A 14,539-nucleotide genomic window follows, 5' to 3' on the forward strand; every position below is an offset into this window, starting at 1 on the left:
TTCCCCTTCATGTCCGCTGCCGAGATCTGGCCTGCTAGAGACCGTGTCTTCCCACAGGAGCGAGACAGCAGTTTCTCTCTCTTGTTTCACTTGTATAACACACTGTACACTGACTTGGCTCACTAGTTCATAGGGTTATTGCGCTCAAAGAGCTCAGACTCTTATTAGAGGAAAAACTCACAAATGCCAAATCTCTAAGTCAACATGGAATAACAGGCACATTGGAGCAGTGCCAGGTGTCTTCCCAAGGCTGGAGCCTGTGCCAGGATTTCCTGGAGAGGGGACCTCTGCCAGGTGCCAGGGAGATTGAGGCAGGGGAGACACTTTAGAAAGCCAGAGTCTAGCTAGAGAAGCTGGCCTGTTATAAATTACTGCTCAGGGAACCTATTCATTCCCAAATGGAATGAAAGAGGACAGAGAGGGGATAAGTGAGATGGGCCCTTTACCTACAGAGAGGGGATTGAAGACCTCCTGGATGGGCACAGTACTGAGCACAGTACATTATACACCAGTATAATGGCTTTTGGGTCATTATGAAGCAATCTAAGTGTTATTTGAACACAAGTGCTGCCATACCTCTGACCAACAGCCAGGTAGTAGGTACATGCATGTGCTGGACAAAGGGGATTCATTCACATCCAAGGGGGAGTGAAGCAGGATGGTGCAAGAACGGCATGGATTTGAAATTTTATTAATTGTTTATTTCTGGAAATTTTTCCATTTAATATTTCTGAACTGCAGTTGGTTGATGCTAACCTGTGGATAAAGGGTGACTTTTCTTGTTCACCAAGCCCCTCACTATCATTCTTCTCTCATGGAGCTAGAGTACTCTGCATGCTTCTTATTTCTCCTCTGTACACCAGTTACAATATCTAGTGAGTCTCAAGGTCACAGCTCCACATGACCTGAAGCAGTGCTTACTGGGCTCAGTATGGACACCAGTCACCTACAGCTCCATATAATTTCATATTGTTAAAATGCAGATTCAGATGGGGGAAATTTCAGGGATTAAGGTCCTTATTTCTAACACCTCCCACTGATGTGATGTTGGTGGTCCACCAGCTGCACGAAGGGCAAAGGGCAAAATTTAAGTGAGAACTTGGGCAAATACCAAGTGCATCTGTCACTCTTGTAGTTAATATTTAAAAACCTCATGAAATTTTGAAGAACAATCATCAGACATTTTTGCCTGATGAATATGAAGACAGAAGTTTATTCAGTAGCTTATTATGATTGAGATTATACATCATCGAGTGCTTTTTGTCACGCTGCTATGGTTAGTAGTAATAATAGCAATATATATTTTCTTCCATTTCTTAATAACTAATGAGTGAAGTAAATATCATTTCTTCATTTTACAAAGGCAGAGGCCACCGATGTAACTTGCTCAGTGCCACATGGCCAATACGAGGCAGACCTCTGTAATTCAAGTCCAGATCTCCTACTCTAAAGCAGTGCACTCCACAAGCACAGTCAGAGAAGCAAACAGGAAGTTAATAGAAGTGCAGAACTAGGAGATGTAATTGTGCTGTTATGTTGAATAGGAATGACTGAATCTTCTGGGGACAAAACCCAGCAGCTGAGCTATAGGAGGTACTCTTATCAAATAGACTTGTCAAACAATGCATTTAAATGTGACCAATAGATTCTGCACAGGAACCAACATGAGGAAGTACTAATGCTCCTCTGATTACACATCTTAAAGACAGAGGAAAGCACAGGAGTAATTATTTTTTAGCATTTTAATATATTTCATAGATGTTCATATATATACATATATGTAAACATGAACATGAAGAGAGAATTGCTGACTCAACAGAATGTGACATTTTGGCAAGTATTATTTATCAACTGAGAAAGGGAACTATGTGGATATTGTTCACTGATGAAGCCAGATTCTGGTCACCTGAAGTACGGATAAGGTGGTACTAGGGATTGAAGCCCAAGCTTTGGGCTTACTATGCAGATGTTCTACCCCTGAGCTGAATGCCCAATTGCTTTTCTTATTTTTTTTAATTTTAAGACAGGTTCTTCCTCAGTTGCCAAGTCTGGCCTCCTGCCTCAGCCTCCCAAGTCTCTGGAAATGTAGATGTTCACCACTGTGTCCAGTTAATTCACTCTTAACATAAGATATTGACTTCTTGTATTTCTGAAAGTTCTAATGTAGTCTCAAAAATGATGATTTTGAAAAGGAAAAAAAAATACTAAAAATACCCCTTCCACACACAAAAAAGCAAAAAGTAGGTTAGAAACAACTGTTTTTAGATAAGCAAGTCATGAAATAGGAAGGGGCACTGAACACTTACTCAGACATACAGACTTGTGCTGGCTTAGCTGAAGCAGGGTAGTGATCAGAAATTTTAAATTGAGAAATGAGTTGCTTTTCTTCACAGCACAACTCAGAATAAGTGTCTGTATTTAGCGAATTGCTTCCTTGTCCACCCTGGTGCTAAAGAGGGCCTCACAAATTTGGCTTATTTAGCAAATACCTTTTTGGGGCTCAACACTGAATCAACAACTAAGAGGCAGAACGGAATGCTTTCACTAAACATGACGAGATGGCTGCAATTAAAATGGAGTTTGATTGTTGGATAACGAGTTGATTGTGGGTGCTATGAGTCACTTGAGACTCAGTTCATTTACATGTGACAGAAATTACAGTGTTAGTCGTGAAATAAAAAATAAAAAATAAAAAATAAAATCCCAAACCATTAGTCTTCTTTCTTCACTGAGTAAGCCTTTGTGTAGAACCCTGAGATAGGAAAATTCTAAGCAACGGATACGAAAACTTTTCAACCCACCATGTAGGAAGCGAAATGATCTCTCAGCAAGATGATCCTGATGGAAATCTTCAACATCTGTAGCCTGAGAAGTTTGTACCACTCCCACTTCTTGGTACATTATGAACAACTCCCCTCCATATTCCCATGAGAGGGTTGTCATTTTTTTGGATGCTCCCTGTGAGGGTGAAGTTTTGGCCCAAGTATTTTATGTGGTTATTTCCTTGAATCTTTACAGTGGTTTTGATGTTCTCGTGTGTTCTATTATCACCAGTCATTATCTGCCAGTGAGGAACGTGGAACACAGAGAGGTTCAGTAACCAAAAATCATCGAGTTGATGGCAGAAGCAAGATTTGGAGACAGACATGACTCTAGGACTTGTTTACTTCACCATACTGTGGTGTGCCATGCGGGTAGGGATGAGGGATACTGCCAGTCACGTGTTTGTAAGTTTGGTATCAGAAGTGAGATGAGAACTAATTTTTATTAGTGCATTATAGTTATCCATGATATTGGGGTTCATTCTGACATAATCATATGTGCATGGAATATAACTGGCTTTGGTCTCCAGTCCTTCCTCTTTTCCTCCCCTCCTTTCTTCCCTGTTCCCCTTCTTTTAATCTACTGGTCTTCTATAAATTTATGGTTTTCTTTTAATTAGTGCTTTATAGAGGTACATAAAGGTGAAGTTCACTGTGATATATTCATATATGGACATAGCAGAGTTTGGGCAATTTCATTCCAACATTCCTCTCTTTTATGGTACTTCCCCTTCTATCCCCCTCTTCTGCTCCACTGATCTCCCTTCTGTTTTCATGGGATACCCATGCCTCCCGCTCCCTTATTTCGATCTTGCTTCCACATATGAGAGAAAATATTAGACCCTTGATTTCTGATTTTGATTTATTTCACTTACCATGATGTTCTCCAGTTCCACCCATTTCCTGGCTAATTCCATAATTCCATTCTTCTTTGTGGCTGAGTAAAGCTCCATTGTGTATATATGACACATTTTCTTTATCCATTCATCTATTGACTGGCACCTGGGCTGGCTCCTTAACTTGGTCATTGTGAACTGTGCTGCTATTAACATTGATGTGCCTAGATCACTATAGTATGCTGATTTTAGTTCTTTGGGATAAATACCACGGAGTGGGATAGCTAAGTCATATGGTGGTTCCAGTCCTTATTTTTTGAGGAATATCCATACTGCTTTCCAGAATGGTTGTACTACTTTGCAGTCCTACCAATATTGCATAAGTGTACTCCCCCACACATCCTCACCAGCATTTACTATTATTTGTATTCTTGATAATTGCCATTCTGACTGGAGTGAGGTAAAATCTTAGTATAGTTTTGACTTGTAGTTCCCTGATTGCTATTGATGTTGAACATTTTTTGATCATTTGTATTTATTTCTTCCTTTGAGAAGTGTGTGTTTAATTGTTTTGACCATCATTAATTGGGTTATTTGGGTGTTTTTTGAGTTGATTATGTATTCTGTGTATTAATCCCCTGCTGGAGGACCAATCAGCATAGATCTCCTATCATTCTGTACGTTCTTGCTTTATACTCTTAATCATTTCCTTTGTTGTGCTGTTTTTAAATTTGATATCGTCCCACTTATTGATTCTTGATTTTAGTTCTTGCACTTTAGGGCTCTCGGTAAGGAAGTTGGTGCCTGCACCAATATGTTGGAGTGTTGAGTCTATGTTTTCTTCTAGCAATTGCTTCTTTACTAATAAACTTAAGCTTTGAATGAGGGGGGGTGATTATGCTGGGCCCACTATTCCATTACAATGTTCCTAGCACTTCACTACAAGGACCAAATGAAATGTTTTTAAGTGAGGCTGGTGTGAGAGGAACATTCTGGAACACCAGCTACACAGTGTACTAGTCCTGCTCTGTTCTGGATCTAGGGCCCTTCAAGGACTGCACAGCTCACTGACTAAAGTCTTTGTTTTGTGCACTTTTAAAAAGTGGAACCAGTTTCCTCTGCCTGTTTTTCACTATGCTGCAAAACTAAAGGGTACTTTGACAATCTTTCTCCATAGAGAGTTGGAAAGGAGCGAAAAAAGAATTGGTCTTCACATGTTCAAAAGTGTTTGAGTTTCAGGTCATTATTATGCTCATTTTGCATAACCTTTTCATGTTTTATTGATGACATTAATAAATTTTGTAGTGCTTAAAACTGAAATTGATGAACTTTGGAAAAGAAAAATATAAGTCATAGGGATTTTCTCTTCTGTGTTTACTGGTAAACCCAGCCAATTCCCTTTACCCCCACAGTTCACAGTTGCACACTAGAAGAAAGTGCAAATAAAGGTTTCAGGACTGACCATCCAGCACCAGAGGGTGGGCCAGTCTTCATGCTGATGCACCTGTAGATGAGGTCTCAGGAAAATGCTGCCTAGGCACCGTCACTACAGCAATCACAGACAGTATTACCCCCCCCCCCCCCCAGCTTTCTGTGTCTAATTCCTTGGACAATGCAGCTAAGTAGCAAAATGTGATAGGACGCTGGCTGCTTTTCTTCAACATAGGCATATGCCAGGAAGGTCAGAAGTTTAGTCTGGAACACAGATGAGATGCTAAAATGCCGGTATTCGGGAACATACAAATCAGTCAGAAAAATAGAACCGATCTGCTCCAAATGGTATGAGAACCTACACACTCAAAAAAATATCAGTGAGTAGGAACTTTTTCCCAGAAGGGAGATATTTATGGCACCACACATGTAGTTACTTCAGGAAACACAAAGAAAGCATTGCTTTTGATGATTTTCTAGCCAGCCAAAAGACATAGAAGAGTTTGCAAATCTAATAAGTAATATTTAGCTCCCTCTAAAATGATTTCAGCCAACATCTTTAGAGATTCCTTGAATAAACGGTGCTTTACTTAGGTTTCCACCACTGTGACAAAATACCTGAGATAAAGAATTGAAAAGATGAAGGATTTATTTTGGTTCATGTTTTCTGAGTTTCCAGCTTATGGTCAGCTGGTTCCAGCTTTGAGACCTGAGGTGTAGACCATCATGGAGCAAAACGGCTTACCTCACGGCAGCCAGGAAACAGAGAAAGGGGCCTCAGACAGAATAGAACTTTCCAGAGCATCCCCCAATGACTATTTCCTATAGGCCCCACCTCCAAAGGTTTCACCACTTCCCAATAGCCCATTAAGTTACGAATTCATAAATGGATTAATCCATTCATGAAGTCAGAGTTCTGAACCAATCACCTCCTAAAACTCCACCTCTGAGCATCGTGCCTTGGGACTAAACCTTCAACACTGGGATTTGGGGGAATATTTAAGAACTACATCATAACAACTGGACATCCCAACATGGAATTCACCTCCAGATTTTTCAAAATTGAGTATTTAACAGTGAAAAAATTAAGATATTCAGTTTTCAAGAAAACTACTGAATTTTTCTGCAATATTTCAGGATATAGATAAAGACTTCTGTGCTGTGTGAGCATGTATATGTGTGTGTGTCTGAAAGAAAAAATGAAATACAGATAGGTACAAAAGATAATAAAGCAAATACCCCCATACTCCAATAATATTACTATTTCATTTTTGCTTCAGATCTCTTTTAAACAAATGATCGGATAAAGTTGAAATTCTTCCTCTCCAATCATGTTTCCTCCATTATCCTCTCCCAGGACCCTGTCATAGATCCACAAAAATTTATGCTTTTAGGACTTCTACATGTATTTTCCAGAAGACATATGCACTATTAATTTGTATATTTATGCAAATTCTGTGAATTATATATATATTTGATATTTTACAGCTATTTTTCCACTCAACATTGTTTTTACAATCTCCCCAAGTTGATCCCTGTAGTTCTAAGTTGCTTATTTTAAATGTTGTTTACACAGATCATCATATAGTAATGTCACTTTTTATTCATTCCTTAAAAGATAATAATATGGTTCTTTCTTAGCAAGCTGATACTGGTGGCTTAATCAATAACATAAATTTATTTCTCATAGTCCTGAAGGCTGAATATCTGAGATCAAGGTCTTTTATAAGGACACTAATCCCATTGATGAGGGCTCCCCACTCATGCCCAGTTACCTGCCATTGGCTCCATCTCCAAACATCGCATTGAATATTAGATTTCCTCATATGAATTTAGAGGAATCACAAATATTCAGTCTATAACATTCTGCCCTTTGTCCCCCAATTCATGTCTTTATCACATGCAAAATATACTCCTTCCACCCCTATAGCCTCAAAAGTCTTAACTAGTTCTAGCATCAGTTCTAAAGGCCAAAGATGAAAGTCTCAGTGAAGTACATCAGAATCAGACAGGAGTGAATCTCAAAGTACAATTCATTCTGAGATAAAATCTCTCTCTAGCTGTAAGCCCGTAAAACCAAACAAGTTATACATTTCCAAAACATAACGGTGGGGCAGGTGTAGACTATGCAGTCCCTTTCCAAAAGGGAAGAAATAGGACAGAGGAAGTAGTGACAGGTCCAAGTCAGTCCAAAACCTAGTGAGACAAACTCCATGAGATCTTAAGACCCTCTGTGGCTTGGTGCTCACCCCTCTGGGACCACTTGGGTAGAGATCCCACCTTTGGAACCACTAGAGTGGATCAGCAGCTCTGCTGGTGGGGAAGAGAGGGTCTCAACTTCAAGACTCTGCTGAGCAGGGGTCCAGTCCCACAGCTCCAGGCAGTCCCACCCGGTGGCTTTGGGCAAAAGCCACATGATCTGCTGAAAATGTTTGCTTTTGAACAGGAAGGCACCATTGCTGACATCACCTTAGGGTCCTTCTTGGCTTGTCTTGAAGACTAGAGCATGTCTTCAGCTGAAGAGTTCTATGGTCTGTCCTGGAAACTCCAAGAAGCCTGACACCCTTTCTTCATTTCTTCCCGGCTCCTTCTTCAGTTTAAAGTGTCATTTTTCCAGCTCTGGTAGCTGATTAAGTTTATGGTTCACACCTTTCCTCACCTCCTCATCAAGCCACACCCTGGTGTTCTCTTAGGCACATGACTTCATTTTTTTACAATGTGAGTAAACTGAGAATTTTCCAAACCTCTTTTAAGTTTTGGTTCCTTTTTGTTTAATTCTTCTGTCAAGTCTTTTCTCTCTTCTCACATCTTACTATCAGCAGGCAGGAGGAACCAAGCCACTCCTTCACACTTAGTAATGGCCAATTTCATTGCTCAGAAACTCTAACTTCCACAAAACACTAGAACATGAGCCCAGTGCAGCCAAGTTCTTTGACAGTTACAACGAGGATTGCCCTTTCTTCATTGGACAAAGTGGAGAAAAGGTCAACAACATCAATGTGAGGATAATAGTGCATTCCTCAGTTCCACCTCAGTTGTAGTTCAGTTCCAGCTTTTTCTAGAGCTCTCCTCCTCACAAAAATCATCACCAAAAGCACCTGTAAAGGTCCCTTCAGGACAATCATAGTTTCTGTAGCAGGCACTTTAAAACTCCAGTGGCCTATACCCATTAGCAAGTTCCAAAGCTACCTCCATGTTGTCAAAGCAATGCTCCATTCCCAATAATGAGTTATGTCTTAGTTGTCTTGGACTGGGATCACAAGATACCTACCATCCACAGTATGACTTTCCAGCAATAGAAATGTGTGCCTCACAGTTCTGGAGGCTGAGTCCAAAATCAATGTGCCTGCTATTCAGTGACTGATGAGGAAGTTCTTCTTGGTTTAGGTGCTGAGTACTTGTTGTGTATTCACATAGAAAGCACCCTGGCCTCTTCTATAAAGGCATCGGAGTCACCCAATTACCTACCAGAGGCCACCTAAAAAGAACATCATATTGGGGATTATATTTCAACATATGAATTTTGGGGGAATATAAACATTCAATCTATAACAGGTTGTTGCCAATTTAAGGTAATAAATGTACCATAATTAATATCTTCATGTGCAGGTGTGAATTTTTATCTGACATATAAACATGCAAGTGGAATTTGTCATAGGTTATATAATTTTTCTAGATGTCCTCAATATTGTTCAAAGTGATTTTTATCAATTTACATTCCCACCATCAATGTTTGAGAGTTTTTCATTTACTCAAGTTCTCTCCCCAAATTGGTATTTTGTGACTTTTTAACCATGGAAAATTTGGATGTGGAATAATTTTTTTAATTTGAATTTCTCTGACGACTAGTTTGGAGCATCTATTCATATCATTTAGGAGTATTTCATATTTTCCCTTTTTATAAATTGCCTGCATATTTCATTTCCCCATTTTTCTATTAGTTTATTTGTATTTTAAAATTGTATGTGTTATTTATATGTGGTGGTTAATAATCCTTTGTATGTTGTAGTTCAGTTCTCATCTTTTTAAACTTTATTTTTGGCTTCCTTATTTATTTCAAAAGGTTTCCTTGTTTGTTCAAAAGTTTTTGACAAATTTGACTGCATAAAAAATAACATTTTCCCTTTTGACTTGGTCTTCCATTAAGAAGTCTTTTTTCTCTCTTGAAGCTATGGTGATATTATTCTACTTTGTAGTTGTATAATTTGTTTACAGCACCTGTGTTTTATTCATTTGGAATTTGTATGTGGGTTATCATTTAGAGATGTAATATTTCTATTTAGAAATCTAAACATCTTAACACCATTTTTGAATAGTCTGTCATTTCAAATGATATAGAAACATTCTCTGGTCTAAGTAATGACTACACATGTCCCTGACTCCACTTCTCAGCACTCTGGGAATTCCTTTCTATAGATCACTTATCTTTTCCTATGCTGTTGCCACAGTATCCTAATTATTATGGTTTTCTATTATTTACACTGATAGGACAAGTACCCCCAGATATTCTTGTTTCCAGAAATTCCTGGCTTATACTTCACTCTTTATTCTTTCACATACATTTTTAGACTCCATCTTTTAAGTTCCATGAATGATTCAACTAGTACTTTTATTACATTCATATCAAGTTTATAAAATTGGGACAATTAACATTTTAATGACACTTAGTCCTCCCATTTGAGAAAATAACTCTCTCAGTTTTTAGGTCTTATTTTTTTTTTTGATAGAGTTTTATAATATCACTGTAAAGTTCTTGTATAATTTTTGTCACACATTGTTAGAAATTGTTAGAATTTTTTGTTACACATTGTTTAAAATTGTGCTTATTTGAATATGCTTTTATGTTATATATTCATATTAATTACAATTGGCATCTGATTTTTGAAGACTGACCTAGTATCTCTTGTGAATTGTTTCTAATAACTTGTCTGTTCAATCACTTGGAATTCTTTGTAGATAACCATTCAATTATAAATTTTAAGATTTGTGTTTTCGTTTCCAACTCTTACTCACCTTTTCTTGTTTTATTGCATTGGATAGGAAATTAATAACTTTGAATATTGAATGCAAAGACTTCATTGTATTTTTTCTTGTCATTAATGGGAATGCTTGTAAAGTTTGCCATTCAGCAAATATTGATGTGTACTTCCTATATGTCAAACCTGGTTACAACGATGGAAAACAGACAAGAATCTCTGTCTTCATGGGGTTTACTTTCTAGCTGGTTGGACAAATATGTAATACTTGTAGTATGATTGATTGTGATCTATAATGTGGAGAAAAATCAAACAGGAAAGGGAAGGGTGATAAGTCAGGCTGGGGCTGAAGTGAAGGAGTTGTAGTTTTAAATGAGATAGTCATGGGAGGTTCCATGGAATGAAACTTTCAATGAAATAAATGTAATATTTGAGTAAAGACTTGAACAAGTTGAGCTCCAAGTGTGGGATAAGTGCAAAGGTCCTGACACATGACTGTATCAGATGTGACTGAGAAGCAGCCAGGAGACCACTGTGGTTTAAACAGAGAACTGGGAGGACACAAAATGAGATACAGTTAGAAAAATAATGAAGGACTACATTGCAAGAAATTTGGCTTTTAATAAGATGAGAAACTTTCAGAAGATTTTGAACAGATTTGAAAGGAAGATTCTTGGCTGAAATTATTTGACTTATATTTTAAAAGACACACTCTGACTGCTGTGTTGAAAACAGAATGGAATTGAATTGGAATGGGAAGAGCTGGGGAGTGGTAGTAACCAAAGGAAAGTGGAGAGGACCAGGTAAGGCTCACATTTGCTGATCTGCTGATGGGGAATCTGGATGAAATAGAGAAGTTAAGAATAAATATCAAGTCTTTCATCTGGATAACTGGAAGTTTGAGACTTTTTACGTTCTAAAGTAGGAAAAACTAGGAGAGAAATAAGTTTTGGAGAAAAACTAATAGAGTCAGCTTAGAATGTAGGAAGTTTGAGACAACAGGTTGAGAAAGCCAAGAGAAGATGTCAAGTAGATTGTTGGATCATGAGTCCTGAATTTAGGAAAAGCACCTTTATTGGACATGTTAGTTTGGAGACTTGGTATACCAGACTAGTAGATCCAGTAAATGTCTAAATGAGTTTATCAAAGAAATTACAGAGAAGAGTTCTAAGGATAGATGACTGTAGCCAAGGAAACAGCAAAGTAGGGTGAGAAGTGACTGGTTAAATAGAAAGCACCCAGGGGGAATGTGGGCCATGAAGGTAAGGGCAGAAAGTATTTCAAAGGGGATGGAGTTATTAGTGTGTCTTTCTTGCTCAGTTTGGGCTGCCATTACAAAGTGCCAGAGACTGGGTGGTTTATAAACAACAGAAATTTATTTCTCCTGGTTCTCAAAGTTGGGTGTCTAAAGTCAGGGTGCCAACATGGTTGAGTTCTGGTGAAGGGTCCTTCCTGTACTGTAGACCATTGGCTTCTCCTGTTCTCACACGGCAGAAAGAGGGGAAGAAAGCTCTCTGGGATTCCTTTTATAAGAACATTAATTCCATTCAGAAGGGATCCAACTTTATGACCTAATTACCTCCTAAAAGTCCTCTTTCAATGCCATCTCATTGGAGGTTATGAATTCACCTGATGCATATTAGGTATACCTATGCAGTGCATTGCAGTGTCAGGTGCTGCTAATAGGCTCATGACTTGGTTTGTTTTCTGTTTCTACAATATATAATCTAAGACTTGGAAATTTATAAGGAAAAATTTTCATTTTGGCTCATAGTTCTGAAGGCTGGGAAATTCAAGATTATGCTTTAGCTCAGGGCAGAAACAGATGGGCAAGCAGGCATATGTGAAAGAGTCAGTGAACACAAGGGCCAACCTTGCTTTATACAACACCCTTCATGATAGCTGACCCACTGTTACTGGAACTACATCAGTGCTTTGAGCAGGGAACAACCATAGCTTGGTTACTTCTTAAGGACCCCACAACCCCTTACCAGCATCACATTGAGGAATTAAGCCCTAACATGAGTTTTGTTGAGGAAGAACCATATTCAAACTATAGCAGCCCAGTGAAAGATGACAGAATAACTCAGATTTTAAAATATGGAGACATTCTGATATCTACAAAATCAGTTTCGATGGAGGGGTTAGAGAAACCCTCCCATTTTCCTAACTATTGCAGTCTTAAACAGAGAAAGATGGAGTTTTGTTTTAGCCAGACATTAAATTCAGTGTCATATATTACAAAATTCAGTCCTTAGTTGTTAGTATATTCTGACTTCTTTCTCTAATTTTGTTTTCTTTGGACAGAAGTTAATTCCAGCAAAGATTAAATCATAAGCTCAGTTAATTTATGAGATAATCTTCACTCTTAGATTATTATTTAGCTAAATATGAAGTTGTAGGATGATATTATCCCCTTGCCCATTGTCCTGGGCATCTAATATTGCTTCTTAAAAGTCACCTGTACAGGGCTGGGGAAGTGGCTCAAGCGGTAGCATGCTTGCCTAGCGTGCACGTGGCGCTGAGTTCGATCCTCAGCACCACATAAAAATAAAATAAAGATATTGAGTCTACCGAAAACTAAAAAATAAATATTAAAAAATTCTCTCTCTCTCTAAAAAAAAAAAAAAGTCACCTGAAGTATGACTCCTCTGTGGCTAATTTAGCTTTTTTCCCTTTATCTTGTAGATCTGTAGTTTTACTCTCCTATGTGTAAATGTAGATTGATTTTTATTTTATTCATCCTTCTCAGCATGTGGTGTGCTCTTTCAAAGTGAGTCTTTGTTTTGTGCTGTTTGTTTTCTTTCAGTGCTAAGAACTTCTTAGCCAACTTCCCTTAAAATACCACTTCCCTGACAATCCGTTAATTCTCTCCTTATGATGAAAGTCTCCCTGGGTGTTCTGGAGCCTTTCAGTGTTACTCCTCTATTTGTCTGGATTCACTTATGTTTCGTATTTTTGCTGCATTCTGTGTATATTCTTTGGCACTATTTCTGATTCTCTTTGGTACTGCTCTTGGGAGACAATTCTATCTGAATCTTTTTTAATGATTATGTGTTTTTTGGTTTTTCCATTTCCACTTATTCTTGTTACAAATATTTGTCTATTTTTTATAATTTTTTAAGTTTCCTTCATGAATACTAGTCTTTCCGTGAACACATTGTTTAACCTAAATATATCTCTGTTAAGTTGATTACAGGTGATTCTTTTACTTGCATTTGGTCAAGATATATTCACCTCCAAATTATTGAGTTGGCTTTCTGTGTTCTAGTGTTCATTTGGATTTTGTTGTGGTGGTTGTTTTGTTGACAGCAGGCATCACACTGAGTGAGAAGTGTCATTCTCATTCTCACTCTTCCTAATGGAAGGTTTTTCAGGTGTCTCCACTAGTGTCTCAAGACCCTCCATCCTGAAGCAGCTCTTTCATTGGTATTTCAGGATTCCTGCCACCCAGCAAAGGTTTTTGAAACAGCCCTGGCCTGGTCACTGAACCAGTGGGCTGCTTCGCATCTGTGGTAATCAGCTTTTTTGCCACTGTGACCAAAACACCTGACAAGAACAATTTAGAGGAAGAAATTTTCTTGTGGCTCATGGTTTCAGACATCCCAGTCGATGGTTAGCTGCTGACCCCCTAGCTCTGCGTGTGAGGTAAAGCTGAACATCGTGGAAGGAAGGCAGGACAGAAGAAAGCTCTCAGCTCATGGCAGCCAGGAAGCAGAGAGAGGAAGGGGCCAGGGACAGATCTAGCCCAAGGCCAGCCATGCCCCACCTGCCTACAATTACCACCAAATTATTAATCCACCGAGTGGAGGAATCCACTGATGATGTTAAAGCTCTCATAATCGAACCTTTTCGCCTCTGACCACTGCTACACTGCCTAATTCTTGGGGCTTTCCTAGATTGAAACTATAACAGCACAGGTCCCATCTGGATGGCTTTCCCTACTTCCCTCTCCTGCAGCTAGGTGCCATTGAATGGTTAGACAGTTTCTTATGTGGGTGACAGAACCACAGTCCCTGATTACATGCAGGTAGCCTAGAGTTTGTCTCCCACTGCTCATGGTGTGGCATTTCATACCCCACTGGAGTGGGACCTTTGCCCTTTTGTTTCCACATGTGAACTACAAGGTACCCATGGCTTTAGCCCCTATTTATCTACCACTGTGGTCTAAAAGGATGTCTTATTTTCAAGAAAAGATTATCTATCATTGTATTCAGAACTAAAAATATAATTTTTAAAAGCTCACCTGTTACATATTATAGTCTTAATAAGTGTTATTTTTAGCCATAAATATGACAATAACTGTGTATGATTTACATACATTGCATATTTGTGAAAAGCATCATTCAACAGAATTAATTTCTATTCTGAGAGTTCATGCTAATTTGACATTATTCTACTGAACTAAAATTTAAAAAAAAAAAAAAAAAAACGTAATGTAGTCCTAGATCAGGATAGACTGTATCAGTAGGAG

General features: G+C 38.4%; 1 protein-coding gene across 2 annotated transcripts in view; it reads left to right on the forward strand.

Moving 5' to 3' along the window:
* Rgs17 (regulator of G protein signaling 17) overlaps positions 1–14,539 on the forward strand; it is a 98,561-nt gene that overhangs the window by 51,450 nt on the left and 32,572 nt on the right. The gene's annotated exons all lie outside the window — the stretch shown is intronic.

This window comes from Marmota flaviventris, chromosome 6 (genome assembly GCF_047511675.1).
Source record: "Marmota flaviventris isolate mMarFla1 chromosome 6, mMarFla1.hap1, whole genome shotgun sequence".
NCBI lineage: Eukaryota > Metazoa > Chordata > Mammalia > Rodentia > Sciuridae > Marmota > Marmota flaviventris.